The sequence below is a fragment of the Polypterus senegalus genome, chromosome 15 (genome assembly GCF_016835505.1).
Source record: "Polypterus senegalus isolate Bchr_013 chromosome 15, ASM1683550v1, whole genome shotgun sequence".
NCBI lineage: Eukaryota > Metazoa > Chordata > Cladistia > Polypteriformes > Polypteridae > Polypterus > Polypterus senegalus.
The window spans coordinates 14,051,479-14,074,853 of NC_053168.1; the positions used below are offsets into that span (position 1 = coordinate 14,051,479).

Here is a 23,375-nt window from a genome sequence, read left to right on the forward strand (position 1 = left end):
AGCGTTTTGTGAGTATACATGGTTTATTTTATTAAGATTTTGTGCTTGTCCTTATCACTTGCCAAGGTTGGAAGGTTATACCGCCCTCTAGTGAACATTTTTGAAACTGTTTTTGGAACTTCAAATTTGGGACTACTAGTCCATGAAAGTTAACATGCCATTTAGTTTGGAATTCGGAAAAGCAGTGTTAATGTTTGTGATATGCCATCTGTTGGAATGACAGACGTCATGCGTATATCTCTATTATTTGCCAGGCTGTAGAATAAGCTACGAGTATGACGGCTTCGGCCTCACATTATCTTAAAGACTTTAAGTCCAGTCTGAAGATACAAGGAAGTGAAGGCTCCGTTCATTGCTATAGCAGTGGACAGCTTAATCCGATCTTCTACTCGCAGATCAATTGCAGTAACATGTCCTGGGGCGTCTCTAAGATTTGAAGGGATCAGGGTCTTCTCCACACCTCTGTGATTGTCGCGAGGTTTCTCACACGAATAAAAATCTGCCAAGGTAGGTTTCGCGAGACTCGTACTCATATGTAAAATGGGTCCGTCTTGGAGTTTCGCGAGAGTGTATCTTAAATAAAGTGTTCGCCACTAATCAGAACCTATTTTGTATACGATGGGCAAAACGATCAGGGGCTTGCCCTGACTGTTCATGTCATTGCCTTTGCTAAATCATGTCTATATCATTTCGGGCAGCGGCACCTTTCCCGTATTAATTACTTCAGGGTCTTTATGAATTGCCTTTCCCAAGGGTTCTTCTACTTTTTTCCATTCTGAGTTTTTTTTTTTTTCTTCTCTTTTTAGAGAGTCAAGACTGTTGGGGGCTGTCAAAAGACAGAGCATGTTAAACTCCATTGCTGCACTCCTTGTGATTTTGGGCTATACAAAGAAAAAGTATTTTAATTGTATTCAGACATCGTTTAGGTGCCAGCTGGTAACGTCGATTCTTTACAAAAATAACCTTCGGGTAATATTGTTCGGTCAATTCAGTCTTACTTACGCTCACATATTTGTTTCCCCCTTCCATTTATTTCCAGAGAAGTGACATTTTTGCACTCTGTTAGTTACCTAAAGCAGCAGGAGAAGTGCGCTGATGTGTGAGCTGTTTGCGCCTGCGCACTCTGCCCCTGTTTGACTCGCTTGCAGTGGGTATCCGAGCTGCTGCCAGATAAGTAAAACAGGAGCATATAAAAGCATACATGATTATATAACCGCTGTCAAGTTCAAATTGAAAGTGTAAACTGATTGGCAGTTAAAGTCGCACAGAACGTCTCTCTATTTTAAGTCAGACGAGTTGGCAAATTCTCTAATCCTTTTTCAACGGAATATTTCGAAATTTCAGACTTTTTCACAGGGCTATCTGTTCGAGATATCTCAACGTAAACTGAACTGTCTCGACAAATTTCTTTGAAGAATCAGCGTTTCATATTTTAATAAAATTTCGCCGAGTTGTTTCATGCAGACAGTTTCCCGCATTACATGCTAATGTGTCTAAAAACATTTTTATATGGATTTTTCATTTTTTAGTGCCACCTCTATTTCACCTTAGTAAAAGTTAAGTGTCTGTGTGTCCATCTGGTTGATATGCCTCGATCATTCCAAATGATGATGCATCAAAAGAATTTTTTGCAATAAAATCCATTGCATTTGTCATTCCAACAAATGGCTTATCACAAGTATTAACACTGCTTTAACCAATAACATAGCAAATGACAAATAACAGACATATGCATTATATTTGTCATTCCAACAAATAATGCATCAGAAACATTAGCACTGCTTTTACAAATCCCATACCAAATTGCATATACCAGACATATGTATTGTATTTTTCATTCCAACCGATAGCACATAACAAACATTGATACTGCTTTTACAAATCCCATACTAACTGGCATATGATGGTTATATGCACTGAATTTGTCATTCCAACAGATGGTACATTATAAACATTTGTAGTAATAAAACATATTGCATTGATCATTCCAACAGATGGCACATTAGAAACATTAACACACTTGTACCAATCCCATAACAAATGGCATATAACAGAAATGTATTCATTACATTTGTCATTCCAACAAATAGTGTATCAGAAACATTAGCACTGCTTTTGCAAATCCCATACCAAATTGCATATAACAGACTTATGCACTGCATTTGTCATTCCAACACATGGCACATCACACACATCAACACTGCATTTACAAATCTCATACCAAATGGCATATAACAGATAACAACAACAACAACAACAACATTTATTTATATAGCACATTTTCATACAAACAGTAGCTCAAAGTGCTTTACATATTAAAGAATAGAAAAATGAAAGACATAATTATAAAAAATAAATCAACATTAACATCGAATAAGAGTAAGGTTCAATGGCCAGGGGGGACAGAAAAACAAAAAAACTCCAGACGGCTGGAGAACAAATAAAATCTGTAGGGATTCCAGACCATGAGACCGCCCAGTCCCCTCTGGGCATTCTACCTAACATAAATGAAACAGTCGTCTTTGGACTTAGGGTTCTCACGGAAGGACTTGATGATGATGATGGTCACGTAGATTTCTTCCTTTTAATCCGTCCATCATTGTTGGAGCATCATGATGCTTTGAGTAGGTGGAGGTGGCGCAGGCCACCACCACAAAGAAACCAGAAAAAGAAACAGAAAAGAGAGTAGGGGTCAGTATGGATTTTAGAGCTACCATGAATAGATATGATGAATTGAACATATAGAGTATCAGGATTAAGTTAAAATGAAGTTATAAAAAGGCCATGTTAAAGTAATGTGTTTTCAGCAGTGTTTTAAAGTGCTCTACTGTATCAGCCTGGCGAATTCCTATTGGCAGGCTATTCCAGATTTTAGGTGCATAACAGCAGAAGGCCGCCCGCCTCACCACTTCTTTTAAGTTTTGTTCTTGGAATTCTAAGGAGACACTCATTTGAGGATCTGAGGTTACGATTTGGAATATAAGGTGTCAGACATTCCGATATATAAGATGGGGCGAGATTATTTAAGGCTTTATAAACCATAAGCAGAATTTTAAAGTCAATTCTGAATGACACAGGTAACCAGTGTAGTGACACTAAGACTGGTGTGATGTGTTCGGATTTTCTTTTCCTAGTTAGGATTCTAGCAGCTGCATTCTGCACTCGTTGCAAACGATTTATATCTTTTTTGGGTAGTCCAGAGAGGAGTGCATTACAGTAATCTAGTCGACTGAAAACAAACGCGTGAACTAATTTCTCAGCATCTTTCAGTGATATAAGAGGTCTAACTTTACTTATGTTTCTTAAGTGAAAAAATGCTGTCCTAGTGATCTGATTAATATGCAATTTAAAATTCAGATTACAGTCAACAATTACCCCTAAGCTTTTTACCTCCGTCTTGACTTTTAATCCTAATGTATCCAGTTTATTTCTAATAGCCTCATTGTATCCATTATTGCTGATCACTAAAATTTCAGTTTTCTCTTTATTTAACTTGAGAAAATTACTATTCATCCATTCTGATATATGCACTGCATTTGTCATTCCAACAGATGGTACATTATAAACATTTGTAGTAATAAAATGCATTGCATTTATCATTCTAACAGATGGCACAACACAAACTTTAACACTGCTTTTACGAATTCCATACCAAATGGCATATAACAGGGACATATGAATCGTAATTGTCATTCCAACAGATGGCACATCACATACATCAACACTGCATTTACAAATCTCATACCAAATAGCATGTAATAGATAAGTGCACTGCATTTGTCATTCCAACAGATGGTACATTATAAACATTTGTAGTAATAAAATGCATTGCATTTATCATTCTAACAGATTGCACAACACAAACTTTAACACTGCTTTTACGAATTCCATACCAAATGGCATATAACAGGGACATATGAATTGCATTTGTCATTCCAACAGATGGCTCTTTATAAGGCTTAAGACAGCTTCTACCAATCACATAGAAGTGGAAAAAGATGAAGGGGAAGAAGAAGAAAAAGCTCTGTGGAGCTTCTCTTTGTGAAAGAACATTTTTGTGAGTAATAAAACCTTTTTATTTTTATGAAATTTCTGCATTTGGCTATTTATCTAGCCAGTGTTTGGTGGTATATCACCCTCTAGTGGGCATTATTAGAAGTGATTTTACAACTTGTTTAGGCTTTCGTGTCTTGGGACTCTTAGTCATAACAGGAAAATGCCAGAAGAATGCTACCTTCCAGACTGCATAGTGTCTTGTGTAAAGTTTGGTATAGAGGAGGAATAACGGCAGGGTTTGGTTAGGACCCTTTAGTTCCAGTGAAGCATACTGTTAATACTACAGCATATAACATTTAAGAACAACTTTTGCACTTTGTGGCCACAGTTTGGGGAAGGCGCTTTTCTGTTCCAGCACAACTATGCTGCCATGCACAAAGCCAGGTCCATAAAGACACATGGAGGAATTCAGATGATCTGCACAGAGCTCTGACTTCAACCCTATTGACTGCCATTGGGATGAATTGCAATGAGGATTGTGAGCCAGGTCTTCACATCATAAATCTGTTGACAGCATGGGTACAAACTCCCACTGACACACTCTGAGATATTGTGAAAAGAGAAGAGTGGAGGTTGTTACAGCCACAATCAACTCCATATTAATGCCTGTGGTTTTGGAATGGGATGTCCAGCAAGCTCTTATAGGTTTGATGGTCTGGTGTCCACAAACGTTTGGCCACATAACGTACATGACCTGTATGAAAATATGCTCTAGGAATAATGCTGCTGTTGTTGTAATAATACATTCCTAAAAGGTCCATCATACTTACTCATATCCTTACCATCCTCTTGCCACCCTGACGACATTTGATACCGTTTTTTTTATTCTTCTCCACTTTGTCTTTTTTGATGTAAACCTTACACTTCATGACTGACTCTGGCATGAGACAGAACAGTCTCATGCCAGATAGGTAGGCTGAATTGAGATTGGGAAAGCAATTAGGTTGGAAATTGAATGTTTGACCATTGTGGACACCAAGGGGTGCTCCATCTCCCAAAACACCCATGGACACATGTTAAAAGACAAGAAAAAAAATCTTCTGTTGTGGGAAACTCTTCTTTTTAAGTGTTTCCCACCACCATCACAGCCACAAGTACACTCAATAAAGCACAATTGTAAGCACAAGCACAACTCTTTTCTTCCTTCTCTCACTCCACCCGACACTGGCTTGTCCACCTGAGGCAGCCAGCTCCTTTCATCCTCCACCGGGGAGTACTTCTGGTCTTCAGAACATGTGGTCCAAAAGCACTTACGGGCGTGACGGAAACTCCATGAAATAGGGCTCCCCAGTCCCTGCAGCACCTCCTGGTGGCACCCAGCAGGAATGAGCTCAAAGACTCCATGTCCCATGCTGCCCTGTGCAGCACTGCAACCTAAGGGGGGCTGCTATCTAGTGTTCCGGGGGAGATAATGCCTGTGGACTGTGCCCGGCAGTTTATCCCGGCCAAGTCCCCCAAGCCGCCAGATGGAGCCCTCCCTGCAGTATGGAGGTGCCCCTAAGACCAGCAGGGAGTCATGGACTATGTAGTTTTTATCCTCAGCCCTGCTGGATACCACAGGGGCCGCAAGAGGGAGCTGCAGGGAGGACCAAAGACTTATTTGTACACTATGACCCGGAAGTTCGTCATAGGAAGAGTGACGGACGTCCGGGATGAAGAAAAGTACTTTTTACCTGACCCGGAAGTGATACAAGATCACATGGACTGGGAACACTTCGGGTCAGGGAATATAAAAGGACTGAGGGAACTCCCAGACGGCGAGCTGAGCTGGGTGGTAGGAGGGCAACGCGTCTGGGAGTGGAGGATTGGGATTATTGATTGGTTATTGTGTATTGATTTATGAATAGTGTGGAGTGGAGGGTGCTTAGTGCACGTAATTATTATAATAAAAAGAATTATTGTGGCACTTTTACCAGGTGTTTGGCGTGGTACCTGAGGGTTCAAGGGAGCACTACTGCCCCCTACTGCGACATGCCCTGTACACACTCTGTCCCCTAGTCTTTCCATCTTATGGGGATGGCTGCCAGAATTTGTCTTACACAGTGCATTTGTATTTTTGTGTCTGTTAATTTATCATTTCCTATCATATTTTGCAGTTGCACGTAACATGTACATCACATAAAGCAGTGATATTTTGGAAAGAAAAAAAAAATAATCGGACTAACAGTAGGGGATTTTAGACCAAAAGCATCCTTCATGACAAAGAAGTCAAAGCCCCGACCACAGCCATTTTTAATTCTGGAAAGCTCTCCGCAGACTTTCCTCTGTCTGAAAATCAAAAGGAAAACGCAGACTTTGAAAACCTTCACTAGTGAATTAGATCCAGGGGAAGAAGACATATGCTGCACCATGGGGACCCTGCCATGATCCCAGGCAAAATTCACGATCCACAGATTAGCGCAAAAAGACCAGCTGGGGATGAAAGAGCCAGTGTGTCTGGCCTGTCTATCTGTCAGCGCTGTTGCTCCAAGACAATGAAACCGAACGACTGGCAACCTTTCACGGATAAGAACAGGACCCCGGGGGCATGCACCTGGGTGTTACTTTTCTCTTTTAACTTCTCTAATTCCGTGATTTATGAAAATTTCTAATTGGTACCTTGTGTGAGATAGAGCACAATTTTTGATGGAAGCAGATGGCACACATGTCAGTTTCCAAAGCCGTCAAGTCTTTCAGACCCGCTTGCAGAACTTGAAATGTCAAAAATGAACCTCAAACTTCACTCCGTTGTTGAGTTTGCTCCTATCAGTTAATTGATTAATCATGGTGGGGCTTCACAGCGCTGGAGTCCTAGATTAGAATTCCAGCTTCATCACTTTCGGCATGTTTTTTAACTTCCTTGCCATTATTGCTTACTACTGGGAAAAATGAGCCAGAAACGTGGAATTTTTTTTTTCTAACATGAAAGAAAGTTTTAATGTACAACTTTGATAGAATTTGGGCGCCAGCAAGCCCCAAACTCCAACATGATCTCACACTCCAGTCCAGGGTTCAAATCGAGGATGGTTTATTAACTACGATACCTCCACAAAGTAACAAAAGCACAAGTTTCTCCTCTCTTCACCACACTGCACTCCTCCAGTCGAGTGTTGCCTTCTTTCCTCCCAACTCCGATTCCTCTGGACAAGGGAATGCGGTCCCTTTTATTGGGGACCTGGGAGTACTTCCAGTGCCAAGGCTGCACGCCTTGGACATAATTCCGGGTCATACAGAAGTCCAATATATCTCCCAGCAGCACTCTCTTGCAGCTGTGCTGCCGGACTACAACTCCCAACATCCCCTGCTGGTTCCCAAATGGGCTACAAGATAGATAGATAGATAGATAGATACTTTATTAATCCCAAGGGGAAATTCACATAATCCAGCAGCAGTATACTGATACAAAGAAACAATATTAAATTAAATAGTAATAAAATGAAAAAAATTAAAATAAAATTAATGTTCGCATTTACTCCCCCGGGTGGAATTGAAGAGTCGCATAGTGTGGGGGAGGAACGATCTCCTCAGTCTGTCAGTGGAGCAGGACAGTGACAAAAGACAATACAATATGACTGTCTGCTGCCATCTAGTGCCTGACGGGAATAAACACCTCTCAGAGACAGTCCTTCCCTGTCTACTTTTATCCCGACCAGGAAAGGTATTAAGCACATGCCCGGTTGGGACACATGTCCATTTGCTTGGGGCTTCCTGTCTGGGTAAGGAACCATCTCCTCTGGCTGGGATGTCTGTGCATCCATTAAGGGCAGTCTTGTCTGGGTGTGACATCCTTCCCTTGGTCAGGATGCCTTTCTGTTCACTCGGGGCCACCTGTCCGGGTTAGAGATCTTCCCAACTCTTTCCCAGGATGTCTGTCCATCCCATGTGCCAACATCAGTAACATAAATGTTTAAATACCGAAAATGTTAACATCAGTACAGTAGGGAAAGGTAAATCTAGTACTTAGGGTTAGGTTGGGTTATGGTTAGGGTTAGCCTTACTGATGGAGATTTATTAAATTTACGTTTACTTTATATTTGCTTGGCAGGCAATTTTATCCAAAGTGACTTACAATAGATACAAGCAGAATCGAGTAACATTAGACTAGGGCCTGTTTGTTCAGCAAGTGTAATAGGACAGGTAGCAAAGAGTTGATTGCCACAAGTGAAAACTCATACATGCTCACAATCGATAAAGCTATTAAACTTAATGTAACAACAAATTAACCAACAATATGAAAGATCACAGAACAAAGTTTTGTTTTTATTTCAATCATTTAGACAGACATTCACATAATAGGTAGGTTTTCAACTGCATTAAGGGAGTCAGCAGTTCGGAAGGAGGTGGGCAGCTTGTTCCACCAACTTGGAGCTACACACTGTCACAAAGAATCACACCAGGCATTATAAAGGTTTGAGGCAGCCACCCGTATAATATATCCTGGCTGCAAACGTAGTCAATTTTTTACAGAGTTGTCCACAAGACTGAGTCCAAAACAGAACTGATTACAAGAGACAAAGATGGAGGCTTTAAAGTGACGTCATCAAAGGGCCCGGAGGTGATGTCAGTAAAGGGGACGGCACCGGAAGTGATGTCTTCTGAGGCACCGGAACCTTGCAGGATTTCCCAAGAAAGGTCTGTAGAAAACTGAGAAAGACAATCAGCGCACTCCGCCGCCCCCCCTGGTCGGATGTTTTATTACAATTACTCAGGCCCTTTAGCAGCCTCCTTCTCACACGTGTGTGACAACACATAAAGAGTCTGGATTGAGATTTGATACCAAGCAGAGGTGGCATCACCAGACGCTGTTCACTGGCAGACCTGAGTGGGTGAGAAGGAGCATAGGAGCTCACCAGTATCTCCATATACTCAGGTACTAACCCACTGACTACTCTGTAGGGAAACACCAGATATTTGAACTTAATGCATGCTGCTACAGGGAGACAATGTTGAGACCTGAAGAGAGGAGTGACATGTGCCCATCTCAGTTGGTTAAATACAAGATGGGCCACTGCATTCTGGCCAGAAGTGAGTTGTAGTAGTCCAGACACAACACGACCAAAGTCTGAACCGTATTCCATCAGATAAGTTCTGATCTTGTGGATTTTGTACAGTATGATCCTACATAAATGAGAAACAGTAGAAATGAGGTCAGAAGAAGATAGCTGCTCAACAATCACCACCCCAGGATTGTGTACTGACTTGGCGGGTGTTAGCGACAGCAAGCCAAACTGTACAGAGATGGGGAGTTGAGCAGGATCACAAGAAGCTTGGTTTTTGCCAGACAGTGGTCCTAAGCCAGGTTGAGATATCAGTAAAACATGCAGAGACACTAGCTGATACTGTGTTGTCATCAGGTGGGAACGACAGGTACAGCTGTGTATCATCTGCATAGCACTAATAAGAGAAACCTTAGGATTAGATGATAGAACCCAGTGAGGTGGTGTACAGAAAGAAGAGTAGAGGACCCAGCACCGATCCTTGGGGCACCCTTGATAACTGTCCTTGCCACAAGCTTTGTGTGATATGCTTTGGGACAGTCACTAATTCACAGCCTGACGTCACAATCAGGACAGTAGAAGTGTGCTTCATGGTTCACTTTTCTTACATTTTTTCTGTTGCTTCGACACAAGAAAGTGGAATGTCAGCGCCTGATCCTCACAATCGTCATGCCCCTTGAGTTTGTTATGTTTTGGCCAGTGGCTTCCTCTCTGTCTTATATTTATGTTCCATCTTTTGGTCTTTTTCACGTATTTTTTAATTTGAAATATTTATCGTTATTATTTATGTTAATGTTGTTCTCTTCATTTGTCATTTAGTTAACTTGTTTAATGCAGTATCATTTTTGTTATGTTTATGTGCTGGTTCTTTAAATTATGCTCCATGTATTTTAAGGGTGGTTCCCCAAGAGGCGGGGTCACCTGTCAATCTCTAATTAAGGGACTGCCGCCCAGCCCTATAAAGACTCATGGGGTTTGCCGTCCCAACTTGCAAGCCTGTTATTAGACGGTGACCCGTTACCACCAGGATAATAAGAAAGTGGAGCCTGGAGAGCTGAAATGGCTCTGAATGAGAATGGCTTCCAAAGGACAGATGTGCGAGTCTCAGTCACTGCATCACAGACTTTATGAACTTCTCTGGTGCCCACAAAGACCGTGTGTTGTGTCCCAAAAAACACGCCTCGGAATGTTAAGGAGCTGAAATGACTCCTGAATGAGAAGCATTCAAATCTGGTGACAAAAGAGTGCCAAAGATAAAGACGAGTTAAGGTAAGGAAGCTTACGAAGCCAAAATAGTAAACGGAAGCCCCAAACCGCAGACACAACTGCACAAGTCCTGGGTTCAAATCAATGGTTTATTATAATAAATTACCTTAACAAAAGTTTCTTTTTGATATAAGAACCGAAAACAAGCACATGCACAATCTCTGTTGTTTTTCTCTTCTTCCTTCCTCCTCCTTCCTACCAGGCCAGCTCCTTTCACCCAACTCAAACTCATAATGCATAACGCAGTGTGGTTCCTTTTACTGAACACGGGGGAGTCCTTCTGGTGCCAGGGCATTGCTCATTGGAGGCACTTCTGGGTCATGAGGAAGTCCCATAAACAGACCATCAGACCCCAACAGGGATACCCCCACTGGAATGCAATTTTCCAGCATCCCCTGTGGGTGTCTGAATGGGTACCAAAGTGCAGGGCTGTCTGCCATCTTGCGGGTCAGGGGAGCTTGTAGCCTTGATACAGAGCCTCCTCCAATCTCTTCACTGAATAGGCCTGCAGTTAGGGATGCATGTTGTGTATTACAACACCTACAGAATACAGTATATAAGAACAATAAAAAACATAAAATTAGGAGTGTTAAATAAACTTAAGCTATGATCATATTTCTGCTTAAATCATCCTCTTCAGATAATAGATTGTTAAAAAATCCATACAATACTAATCATCCATCCAGTATCCAACCCGCTATATCCTAACTACAGGGTCACGGGGATCTGCTGGAGCCAATCCCAGCCAACACAGGGCGCAAGGCAGGAAACAAACCCCGGGCAGGGGCACCAGCCCACCACAGGGCACACACACACCAAGCACACACTAGGGACAATTTAGGATCGCCAATGCACCTAACCTGCATGTCTTTGGACTGTGGGAGGAAACCGGAGTACCCGGAGGAAACCCACGCAGACACAGGGAGAACATGCAAACTCCACGCAGGAAGGAGCCACGAAGCGAACCCGGGTCTCCTAACTGCGAGGCAGCAGTGCTACCCGCTGCGCCACCGTGCCACCCAACACTAATCATACGCAGTGCCAAATCACTGAATTCTTATTTGCTTTTATAGTCTGTTCTGTACAGTAAGGGCTCCCCCTGGTGGCTTATACATGGGACTTCAAGCAGAAAAGGTTGCCTTTTCAATCCCTGCAGCCTGAGTATCTGTTTCACCCTGACCATGTCATGCATCTTGCTAGGACTCGTATTTTGCAAACACTACACTGGTAAAGCACATAAGAGTCGCTGTGAGGTGTTTTTGTTTCTTTTTTGGTCAACATAATGTGCTAACCGCCATTAACCATAATAGGTGTACCAAGACAACGAATGTAGTCAGAACTGTGCAAAAAGATATAAATGCACATCCATTATAGTAAAATAGAATATTAAAAGGTGAATAACTATGTTTACAAATAAATGAAACAATGGGCAGGGGGTAACTTATAATTAACCAAAGCAGTTAAAAAGTGGGCACTGCCTGTGTAGCTTTGTCCCCTTTTTCTGTGTTGAATTTCCCTCTGTCACTCTAGTTAGCTTCCAAATCCTAATTCCAGATTTACTTTACAAGTAAAAAAAAAAATAAATAATGATAATAATAATGCGGGTGGCACGGTGGCGCTGTTGCCTCGCAGTAAGGAGACCTGGATTCGCTTCCCGGGTCCTCCCTGTGTGGAGTTTGCATGTTCTCCCCGTGTCTGCGTGGGTTTCCTCTGGGTGCTCCAGTTTCCTCCCAAAGTCCAAACACATGCGGGTTAGGTGCATTGGCGATCCTAAATTGTCCCTAGTGTGTGTGTGTGTGTGCCCTGCGGTGGGCAGGCACCCTGCCCTGCTGGCTGGGATTGGCTCCAGCAGACCCCCGTGACCCTGTGTTGGGATATAGCGGGTTGGACAATGACTGACTGACTGACTAACTAATAATAATGCGTGTAACTATAGTATGTTTATTGTTTTGCTTCCTTCAACTTCTGCCCTTACTAACGGTGCGCACGTCCTGTTGCCCTGACAAAGTTCCTGCTTCTCCTATTCAGGAAAAAAAGACTCAATCTGGGGGGTCTTTGTCTGCCTTTGTTTATAGCAGGTTCTGCAAGACTGGACGAGTGAAGGGTCCTTAGTCACGCAGTGAGCTGCAAATAAGCAGATGAGTGAAATCCACACCAGCAGGCAGCACAGTAAGAGGGGTTGTTACCTGCTCACCTAGAAATATCCTCAAGCACATCTTTAATCAGTCACTTGTGGACCATCAGCACAGTGCAGGAAGGTTTCAACCATAGAATAGTTCATCCAAATTGTAGTGATTTAATAGATATAATTGACAAAAAAGTAGAGCAATAGAAAATATATGTCTACATATACTCTCTCTATATAAAATCTTCAGCCTAAAAGTACAACGATTTTCTGCAACGATTTTAAGTGACGTTTTAATGTCACGTTTTATTGTTACGCTTATTGTAAAACCTACATATGTATGTTGGGTATCATTCTTTTCTGAATTTATCGAACTTTAATATTGTTAGATTTTCAAATTCTTATTCCGTTTTTAAATTATAAACTAAAATATCAAGAAAGTCCTTTGTATTCAGGTGATTTAGTTAGCTAAAGGTCGAGTTACGATGACCCATTGCAAACCACTTAAGTTTTCTTGTTATTTAAATGAGTCATTTTTTTAAAAAAAGTTTTTTAATCTATAAGAATGTCAGTTAAAACGAATGGATCGTTTATTTAGCCTCTTATAAATACTCATCGAGCATAGTGGACCTCAGTTTAACGAGAATACTCCAATCGGTAAGAGAGTAAATATTTTATTCTCATTTCATGATTTTTACTCAGTTAAATAATAATTATTTTTTCTTTTACATATTTATAGAATTTCGTGATTTTGGCCGCAAGTGGGGCGGCCTGCCAGGCCACAACTGGTGGTTGGACACCAAAAGCGCAAGGGGGCTTGGCCCCCCCCTAGTATCTTAAATCTTATATAATACGTGACCGTGGCTGTCCGCTTGTCTGTCCAGGATTTTATATCACCCGTAGGCCACGGACCATGACGTGTACTGTCCGGGGTGATGATTGACCTCCAAGGTTATTCCTCTTTTTATTTTTATTTTATTTTATTGTAGAATCGACTCTCTGCAGCAGCCAGCAGTGTGGCGCATGTGTATGGGCGCCGTTCTCATCCCCACCACCTTCACCGTCACTTCTCCTACCTCTTCATATCTCAAATCATTCTTGAGGCAGATTGAAGACTTAAGTGCCAGCTTAAGTGAAACATTAAGGAAAACGTACCAAATAATTGCAACACAAGCACTGACTTAATCAGTTTTAACACAAAAAGATGCCCGACTAAAGAAGATAAGAAGCAGGGAGCTAGGGTGGAGAGAAGAAGAGCTGCTCAGGAAGCAGCAGGCACATCAACCTCTGAGCAAATGAATGATAAACGTACAGAGAATCAGGATGAAAACTATGAATGCTCAAGCCAAGTGTATTCCCGGCACGTTATTGTGCAGTCTGCCGTTACTGGTGTATATATAATTCGATGTCTGTCTGCATGTCTGTCCGCTTTTCATGAGAGAATTACTTAATGGATTTTTTTCCCATTGAGGATTTCTAGCTACAAATATTTATATATCTCTATATATATATATAAAATCCGGCATCTGTCTGTCTGTCTACTTTTCACGAGAGAACTATTTAACTGATTTAGATCGGGCTTTTTTCAATAATTTGTTTGAACATTCCTGTTGAAAGGTGGCACGGTGGCGCAGTGGTAGCGCTGCTGCCTTGCAGTTAGGAGACCCTGGGTCCTCCCTGCGTGGGGTTTGCATGTTCTCCCCGTGTCTGTGTGGGTTTCCTCTGGGTGCTCCGGTTTCCTCCCACAGTCCAAAAACATCCAGGGTAGGTGCATTGGCAATCCTAAATTGTCCCTAGTGTGTGCTTGGTGTGTGTGTGTGTATGCCCTGTGGTGGGCTGGCACCTAGCCCCGGGATTTGTTGCCTTGCACCCTGTGCTGTACAGCGTGACCCTGTGTTAGGATATAGCGGGTTGGAAAATGGATGGATTCCCATTGATTTTGCGACTTCTCTCATCGCACTAAGAATCATAGTTCACTTGCAGGAGTAATACATTTGTGCTAATTCGAGACAGAGGCTGCTGGCCAAGGGTAGGGGGAAGTTTGACATCGAGGGTGGGGAGCCGGGCCGGACCCTCCTCACTCACGCGCCAGCCTGCGTTCCAGTCACTCTACCTCTGCGTTTTGGAGTGTACCTTGCCTCCACTCAGCTAGTGATACCTGTTTGTTTATTGATCTTTAAAGTTTGTCCTGTTTCCCTACTACGCAGATGGAGTTATACATGTATAACAGCCATACTCCGCACCTGCCATGGACTTTAAAGCAGTCATCTTTTCAACCATCAGTCAGTTCTGTTCTGGAATCAGAGCTGAATACAACTCCTTTAAACAACCCTTTTAGCACAATATATACGAGTGGCTGCCCCAAACCTTTATGATGTCTTTTTATTCTTCTTGTGACAGTGGTGTAGTCGGCAGGATAATAAAAGCCCAGAAGAAACAGGGACAGGAAGAACTTGAAGGATAACCAGGTGGGAGAGTTTCCGAGTGGGGTGGTTCATCTCATTACCAGGTGGGAGAATACTGGGACCGAGTTTCCGAGTAGGGGGGTTCATCCTGTAACTAGTTGGGAGAGTACTGGGGCCATGTTTCCAAGTGGGGGGTTCGTCCCATTGTCTGGAAAGACCTGGTGCAGGCTCTGCTCCCATTACAAATGACTAAGCTCGTAAAGAAACAATGGGAGTGTGTAGGAGAGACACACAGGAGTGGGCTGGTTTCTATGGGGGTCGCGAAAGGGACTTATTATGCTCTCTCAGAGAAGAGAGATGTCACAAGGGTCAAGACCCTTGCTAAACGTGGGACACCCTCAGACCAGCAAGTAGAAAAAAATTAAAAACTGGATGTTCGACCCAGATTTTTGGTAAATATTGGCACTATGGCTACGGCCATTTGAATCTACCAACATCCAAATAGTGCAACAAGTAGCTTGTTTCCTTTCAATAAAGGATCTCCCAAATATTTCACCCAGTCCGTCAGGGGATATCCCATGTTGTGCATTTTTTCAATAACTTTTTTTTCTCACCATAGGTGTTACTTATAATTTTGTTTTGCACTAAGATTTTTACCATTTTTAAAGTGCATTTAGATGCTTTACTTATGTATTATTAATGTGGTGAGAGAGGACATGCAGGTGATGGGTGTAACAGAAGGACAGAAAGATATGGCTGTGGCAACCCCAAACAGGAGCAGCCGAAAGAAGAAGAAGAATGGCTTTTGCACAAGAAAATCCTTTTTATTGCACAAATACACCTCTGTTGTCCGCCTCCCTCTTTTCACTCCTGACTCCTCAGTCCCGCGTACCCTTTGTTTCCGTGTCTTGCCTGCAACTCCTGATGGATAAGTACATGGGGGGCATTGACATGGACCCCAATGGAAATTAAGCAGAAGTGAATTTAGGACTAAAGCCAGGAAGTGCTTCTTTATACAAAGCGCAGTGGGAATCTGGAACAAACTACCAAGACATTAGTTGAAGCAGAAACCTTCCACATGTCCTGATTCACCATTTTTAACTTATTCTGAAAAGAAGTCATTATTCTTTGTGAAATCAAGGCACTCCATGAGTGGTTTTGCTCAGGGGATGAACTATTTCTTCTATGGGAAGTTGTTTTGGAAGGAGTTAAAATGATCATGTTTACTTGATGAATTTCCCACGATGTCATGGTGTTTTTCTACGTGCGGACTTCGGTTGCTGCACAGTTTCTAGGGACTCGCCGCCCTCATTATGTTATTCCACTATAGAATAAATAACTGCGGTTGAGAGGACATTTGTTCTGTCTTGGTAGAAAAATATATTGCTCTGCTTTCCCCTTTTGTATTATTAATAAGTAGCCTTTGTCAGAATGCCTCAAATCTCCCAGACTTACCACTGTTTATAAGGTATCTATATAATAAAAGCCCAGCGCGGTGTCCGTGTCCGAGTTCCTTTTGGCTGTATAGCCGCCCCGTAGAAAAGCCCCAGTCCGTCCCCTCTCAGAATTCCTGCTTACCCCCCTCCGTTCTTTCCCCTTTGCTTTTATTTTTCCTGTTCCCGAAAATCTTTTCAAAACAAAAGCATCACATTAACGTCTTCTCCCCTCTGCCTATTAAATAATCAATAAAATGAAATAAAAAAAATCACGAAAGAAACAGAAACCACAACCTACCCTTACAGCGTCCACCGCGCTTCTAGCGTTACAGCCAAACACGTGGTGTATGCAGGTTATGAGGTGTGACGCTAATTAACACCCGTACTACAACAGATTATATTGTTCATATACTATTAACTATTTACAGGGATCAACTCTTTTGAGGAAGTTCATAACAAAAAAAAAATGTGATTATAAATAGCATGTGCACTTGAGTATTTCGAGGCCCGCGTCTGAGTCTGATGGTTCCCCTGGTCACCAATTTGTGTGTTTCACTATGCCCACTATGCCTTTCCGTCTTCAGCTACCCATGTGCACTTGTACGGAGGAGACCTTATGGAACAATGCCGAAACGAAACACAACTAAACCTGCTGCTGTGAAAGAGGACACATTACAGCGTGATCACGAAGCAAAGAGGCAAAGGCGTGACAGTCGCTCGCAAGAAACGGACACTCAGCATTCACACAGATTAGCTCAACAATGCGTCTCTGCCACACAACGAAAGGCAACTGAAACCCCTACAGAGAAAGAAGACAGATTACGCCGTTATCGCGAAAGAAAGACGCAAAACCGTGCCAATGAGACACCCGACAAGAGGTCCTTACGATTGAGTCCTTCAACTGTGGTTATCCAACGAGCAGCGCAGCGCGCGCCAAGTTGCTAGTTATAGTATATAACTTCTCCCCACCTTCCCTTCTACATCTATAACCTCAGGAAAGTTAGGTGTAGTAAAAGGCAAGCAGGAGTTAAGGTACAATTTAAACAATGTATTATTGATAATATTCATAAATAATAACAATATGCAAAGTACATTTGAATATTGGCAACCATACAACCTGATAAATGGTGATGTGTAGTTTCAGGCGGCACACAGACTTAGTTACTTACTTAAAATGTCTCTAGTTAAGGCATCATTGGTGGTCAGCTTTCTTCAGAACAGGCCGCATGCCTGTCTCAATATGGCTGCCGAGCTGTGCTCTTCATTGTGTTGATCTTGTCAGTTCATGATGTGAGATGCTTCTTCATCAGATGTTAGTAAAAAAGAGAGAGTGAGTAAAGCAAGCAAATTTATAGATGTTCTGTCCAACCCCTACAGCCAATAGGGCGTCATGGTACTTAAAGGCTTCTGATACAAGCCAGTTCCAAACAGCCATACTTCCGACCAATGGAGTGATAGAACACCTTCATACACCTGCCATCCCCCAAAACCATATGTTAAGCAAAAGCTTGAGTGTTAGGCAGCCTGGCTTTCCTATGGGGGTTGAAAGACTTTAGCAGAGAAACACTTGCCAAACTGGTTTAAGGCATTTCATCAAAATCCTGTCGTAAAATTCAAAGAGACTCAGTCCTAAATAGGGGGTAAACATGAATGCTTCTCACTTATGTAACACTAAATTACATTGCTTTACCTAAATTACAAATAAATACATACAAAATAGGGTGGCACGATTGCGCAGTGGGTAGCGCTGCTGCCTCGCAGTTGGGAGACCCGGGGTCGTTTCCCATGTCTTCCCTGCGTGGAGTTTGCATGTTCTCCCTGTGTCAGTGTGGGATTCCTCCCACAGTCCAAAGACATGCAGGTTGTGTGCAGTGGTGATTTCTAGTCCTGTGTGTGAGTGTGTGCCATGCGGTGGGTTGGCGCCCTGTCTGGGGTTTTTATTTCCTGCCTTGTGCCTTGTATTGGCTGGGATTGGCTCCGGCAGACCCCTGTGACGCTGTAGTTAGGATATAGCGGGTTGGATAATGAATGGACATACAAAATGTTTATCAACTTGTATGCAGAATCTCACATCACAACAACATTCAGCCGTCCAACTTGGTGACTACCTTATCATGACATTTTGCTCTGCGTTGTTCTCTTGCTTTTGCTCTGACTTTGATCCTCTTGGTCTCTTGATCATTTGTTTGGATCGCTCTCTCTTCTTGATCCTTCTAATTAAAGTTCTATCTATCCTTGACGGCAGCACACAGAGGTATCTGGATGAGATATTGGGAGAGCTTAGCTATTAGCTGAACAAATGAGACTGATGGACTGAATGATCTCCTCTCAGTTGTCAGACGTCTTATGTTTTTATGTAATCAAGCAAGATCCAAGCCTGGAGGGAATGCCAGTCCTTCATAAGGAGTCCATCCCTGTAGGGACAGGGTAGGAACCAGCTGTGGAGGGAATGGCAGCCCATCACAGAGCAGCATCAAGCTTGCTTGTACTGCTCCAGTGTGCCTCTGTCAGCTCTACAGGTAGATTCGCTTCAGGGTTTTCACACCACAATAAGTTATTCTTTCAATATTTAGGCGCAGCATAATTCACTGATTGACATTTTCCTATTTTTACAATGATGCATTTTTTTCTTTGAATGTTTTTGGCTACCCTACCCCCTTCTCCATTCCTCGAAGTAATCCTAAATTAAGGGCGTTACGGACAGCTACACTCCCTTGAGAATTTTAACCGATGGACGGCTCTTGAGCTGCAAACTTCCTATCTCTTGTCTTTTCACACTCCATGAATCATTAACCTTGACTGATGGAGTGTGAATACGCTGCCGATGTTATCTAATATGCCTCTAGCGCTGCAGGACTTTGAAGGGAGTCTCTTCCAGCAGGCGCCACATGTCTTTCTTTTTTGTTATTTTTTATTTATTGTGCCCCTTCAAACTTGTTCTCTATGATAAGAAATAGTAAAGGCATGGAAATCCATGTTAGATATTCAGCTGGGATGATCTGATTCTGCGCTGCAGTGTCACCACGCCATGAGGCTGGGCATGACTCTCTGAATGAGGTTTGCATGTTCTCTCTGTGCCCGCTTGAGTTTTCTTCTATTGCTTTGGTTGGATTCAGAAAGTCTTCAGTCCCCTTCAGTATTTTCACATTTTGTTACTTTGTAGCCATGTTCTGAAGTCACTTCAATTCATTTTTTCCCTCATCAAGCAACACTCAATACTCCAGAATGACATCACAAAAACAAGAATTCAGGAATTTTTGCAAATTTATTAACAATGAAGAAACTGCAACCTTACCCCTTTTTCCGCAGTACTTTGTTTAAGCTCATTTGGCAGCCATACCAGCCTGGATTCCTCATTGCTCTGATGTACTATTCTTCTCTACAGATCCTCTCAAGCTCTGTTAGGTTGAATGCAGACCATTGGTGGACTGCATTTTTCAGGTCTGTCTGAAGATAAAATGCAATACAATACAATACAATTTATTTTTGTATTACCTAAAATCACACAAGGAGTGCTGCAACAGGCTTTAACAGGCCCTGTCTCTTGACAGCCCCCCAGCCTTAACTCTCTAAGAAGGCGAGTAAAAACACCCGAAAAATACCCCCTGTAGGGAACAAAAAATGGAAGAAACCTTGGGAAAGACAATTCAGAGAGAGAAACCCCTTTCCAGGTAGGTTGTGCATGCAGTGGGTGTCAAAGAAACCAGGCTAAATACAATACAATACAATACACAGAACAGAACACAAGTGATCCTCAATACAATACAATAATTATTGTGAGTACAGAACAAAATGCAAAAGCAGATGATATCACAGAAGAGGATTCAGATTTGTTCAGAGTCCTGGAGACCTCGGCCATCAAGCTGCCTTCCCCATTTGGCCATTCCACAGCTGAAATAGCGTTGGGCCAGCCACTCTGATGAAAGGAACCATCTTTCCCATGATTCCTGCGATCCTCCATCAAGGATGACTTTACCTTAGGAAGGCAAAACCACTTGGCAGGTGGGCCGTGGCACCAAGTGCCACATTTGAGTACCGAGAAGAGAAACAGAACAGGTGAGGGTTAGTAACAAAAGTATTAGTGCTAATGACTAACAACAGAGATGCAGTCTGCTCAGCTAATCAGCAGCTCTAGTCAGGGTGTGCTAAACTGAAATAGTGAGCCTTCAGCTGGGATTTAAGAGCTGAGACAGAAGGGGCATCTCTTATAGTAACAGGCAGACTATTCCTTCTTAAACTGCAAAAAATATTTTATTTGAAAATAAAATGTTAGATTTACCTTCATTTTTTAATAGAAATACAGGTATGAATGAAGATTGAAAAGGAGACATTAGATGTAACTTTTTCTATAAAAATACAGGTATGGAAACAAAATAATAATGAGACATTAAATGTATTTCTTTTTTATAGAAACACAGCTATGAAAATACAGAATGAAAATGAGACGTTAGATGTAACTTCTTTTTTTTTTTATAGAAATACTGGTATAAAAATACAGATTGAAAACGAGACGTTAGATGTAACTTCTTTTTTTTATAGAAACTAGCCAACCCGCTACGCCGCATAATCAGGCCGCTTTTTAAATGATTTTTAAGCACAGAGGAAAAAATAAACATTTGAAAAATCCGTAATTTAATAAACCACCAAGAAAAGTAACATTGCAACAATGCACGCCTGAACCAACATACAATTGTCCGTGACTGAAAACCGGAGGAGCACCGTCGCTTTCGCCTTCCAAAGCGAAGGACGGGGTTGAACGGCGCTCGTTCAGTACGCACTGCCCGCCCCTAACTCCCTACCTGAATCGATTTCGTCTGTGTACAGTCCACACGCACCTGTGAGTCACGTTGACTGTTCATTTTCCAAATACTGCCTCAGTCGGTTTCCACGTTGATTTTTCATTGTTCTTTGCGGTTCCGGCTGCTTTTTTTTTTATATATAATCCACCAAGTAACCCGACAATGGGGGGCTTTACAATGGGCAGGGACATAATCAGTGCGAGCGTATGACCCGCACATACTGGGAATTTCTTGTTCGTGGGGAACAATTGGAAGCCACGGTCTCCATCACGAATGGGGTTCAACGGCTTACCCACGCAAAGTAGACACACGTTGATCCATTCAGTGTAGCGCGCGTGCAGTACCGGACATACAAGTGCATCACAGACCTGTTAATGCTCAATCTCACGTGGCTGAAAGCCACTTGTCCCTCTAAGAATTTGGACGCTGACTGCTGTTGGGTCGTGTAACTATTTAGCAGGCGGGAGTCTCGTTCGTTTTCGGAAATAACCAGCAAAATCGCTCCACCAACTAAGAACTGCCATGCACCACCACCCACAGAATCGAGAAAGAGATATCAATCTGTCAATCCTGTCAGTGTCCGGGCCGGGTGAGGTTTCCTGTGTTGAGTCAAATGAAGCGAAAGGCTCCACACCTGGTGGTGCCCTTCCGTCAATTCCTTTAAGGTTCAGCTTTATAACCATACTCCTCTCTGAACCCAAAGACTTTGGTTACCCGGTTGGCTGCCTGTTGTGGGGCCTGCATTGGTGAAGCAGGTGAGACGGTAATGAAACAGAAACACAGGGCTTATTGGTTTTTAAAGACTGCTTCCTTCATTGGGCTTTAACCAATGCACGGAATGAACCAACACACAATCGTCCGTGCGGCGCTCAGGGTGGAACGGGAGGAGAGGAGAAGGACATCCACTCCGCTCCCTCCGTCATGCTAGTCTGCTGATTTCTCATTCAGTATACACTGCCCGCTCTTGTGCCCACCTCCAACTCGTCACTCGAGTTGTTGTCGTCTTTGTACAGTCCAGATGCACCTGTGACTCACGTAGACTTTTCATTGCTCTGTGCGGTTTTGGCTGCCTTTCTATATATATAATCCACCAAGACACCCGACCACGGTGGGAGGCAGGTGTGTACAAAGTGCAGGAGTATCTAAGAAGATGCATGTTTGTCGCGGATGCGAATTGCTGTATGTAGCGTGTAAAACAGTTTGCTATAGTGCACGCGGTCGTGCGTCGTAACTGAAAAGTCGTTTTTTAAAGACTGCTCACTTCATTGTGTTTTAACCTCAGTTGTAAAGGAACGTTTTAGGGATCCCATGGGAAACCCCTCGCAAACAGTTTTACACGCCGCATATGGCGATTCACCTCCACGAGAAACATGCCTCTATTAACAGTCAACGTGGGTTGGAGCTGCATGTGACCTCTACGACAGACGAATATAAGTGACGCCTGTTTTTCTGTGTCGTCGCGTCCGAGTTGGTGGGCGTGGCTGTGTGAGTTGTCGTCGTATCCAATGGTCTTGGAGTTGGTGGGCGTGGCTCCTTCCTGCGTGCGCCATAGGTGTCTCACTTGTCGGCGGCTTAGTGAATCCACGCCCCTTCCAGCGTGCTTTCCATGGTTGTCTTGCCTTAGTGAATTATATATATGGATACTGGTATAAAAATACAGATTGAAAACGATACGTTAGATGTAACTCCTTTTTTTTGTAGAAATACTGGTATAAAAATACAGATTAAAAATGAGACGTTAGATATAACTTTTTTTAAAATAGAAACACAAGTATGAAAATACAGAATGAAAACAAAATGTTAGATGTAACTATTTTTATAAAAAATACAGATATGAATACAGAACGATAACAAGACGTTAAATGTAATTTATTTTTTATAGAAGGACAGGTATGAAAATACACATTGAAAACGAGACATTAGATGTAACTTCAATTTTTATAGAAATACGGGTTTAAAAATACAGATTGAAAATGAGACGTTAGATGTAACTTTTTTAAATAGAAACACAAGTATGAAAATACAGAATGAAAACTAAATGTTAGATGTACTTTTTTTATAAAAAGTAATAATAATGTTTTTTTTATAAAAATACACGTATGAATACAGAATTAAACTGAGACCTTATATGAAGATGAAGGCAAAGATTCCAAATGCTTTCATATTGTCATTTTTCTTCATTCCAGAATCAACTTTTTCCATGTTAATTTTTCTTTCAGTGTAAACTTTTTTGTTCATCTCTGAGAACACTTTGAGAAGCGCTGTGAAACTCCAACAGTACAGTATCTGCACACGACCCAACTACCCACGTG

General features: G+C 42.3%; 1 long non-coding RNA gene across 2 annotated transcripts in view; it reads left to right on the top strand.

Annotated features, from left to right (window-relative positions):
- Nucleotides 1-23,375, top strand: part of LOC120515671 — a 45,539-nt gene that overhangs the window by 2,643 nt on the left and 19,521 nt on the right. For both annotated transcript variants that reach the window (XR_005630682.1, XR_005630683.1), the window contains exon 2: nucleotides 3,943-4,057. This is a non-coding gene — a long non-coding RNA (uncharacterized LOC120515671). The remainder of the gene's footprint in view (nucleotides 1-3,942; nucleotides 4,058-23,375) is intronic.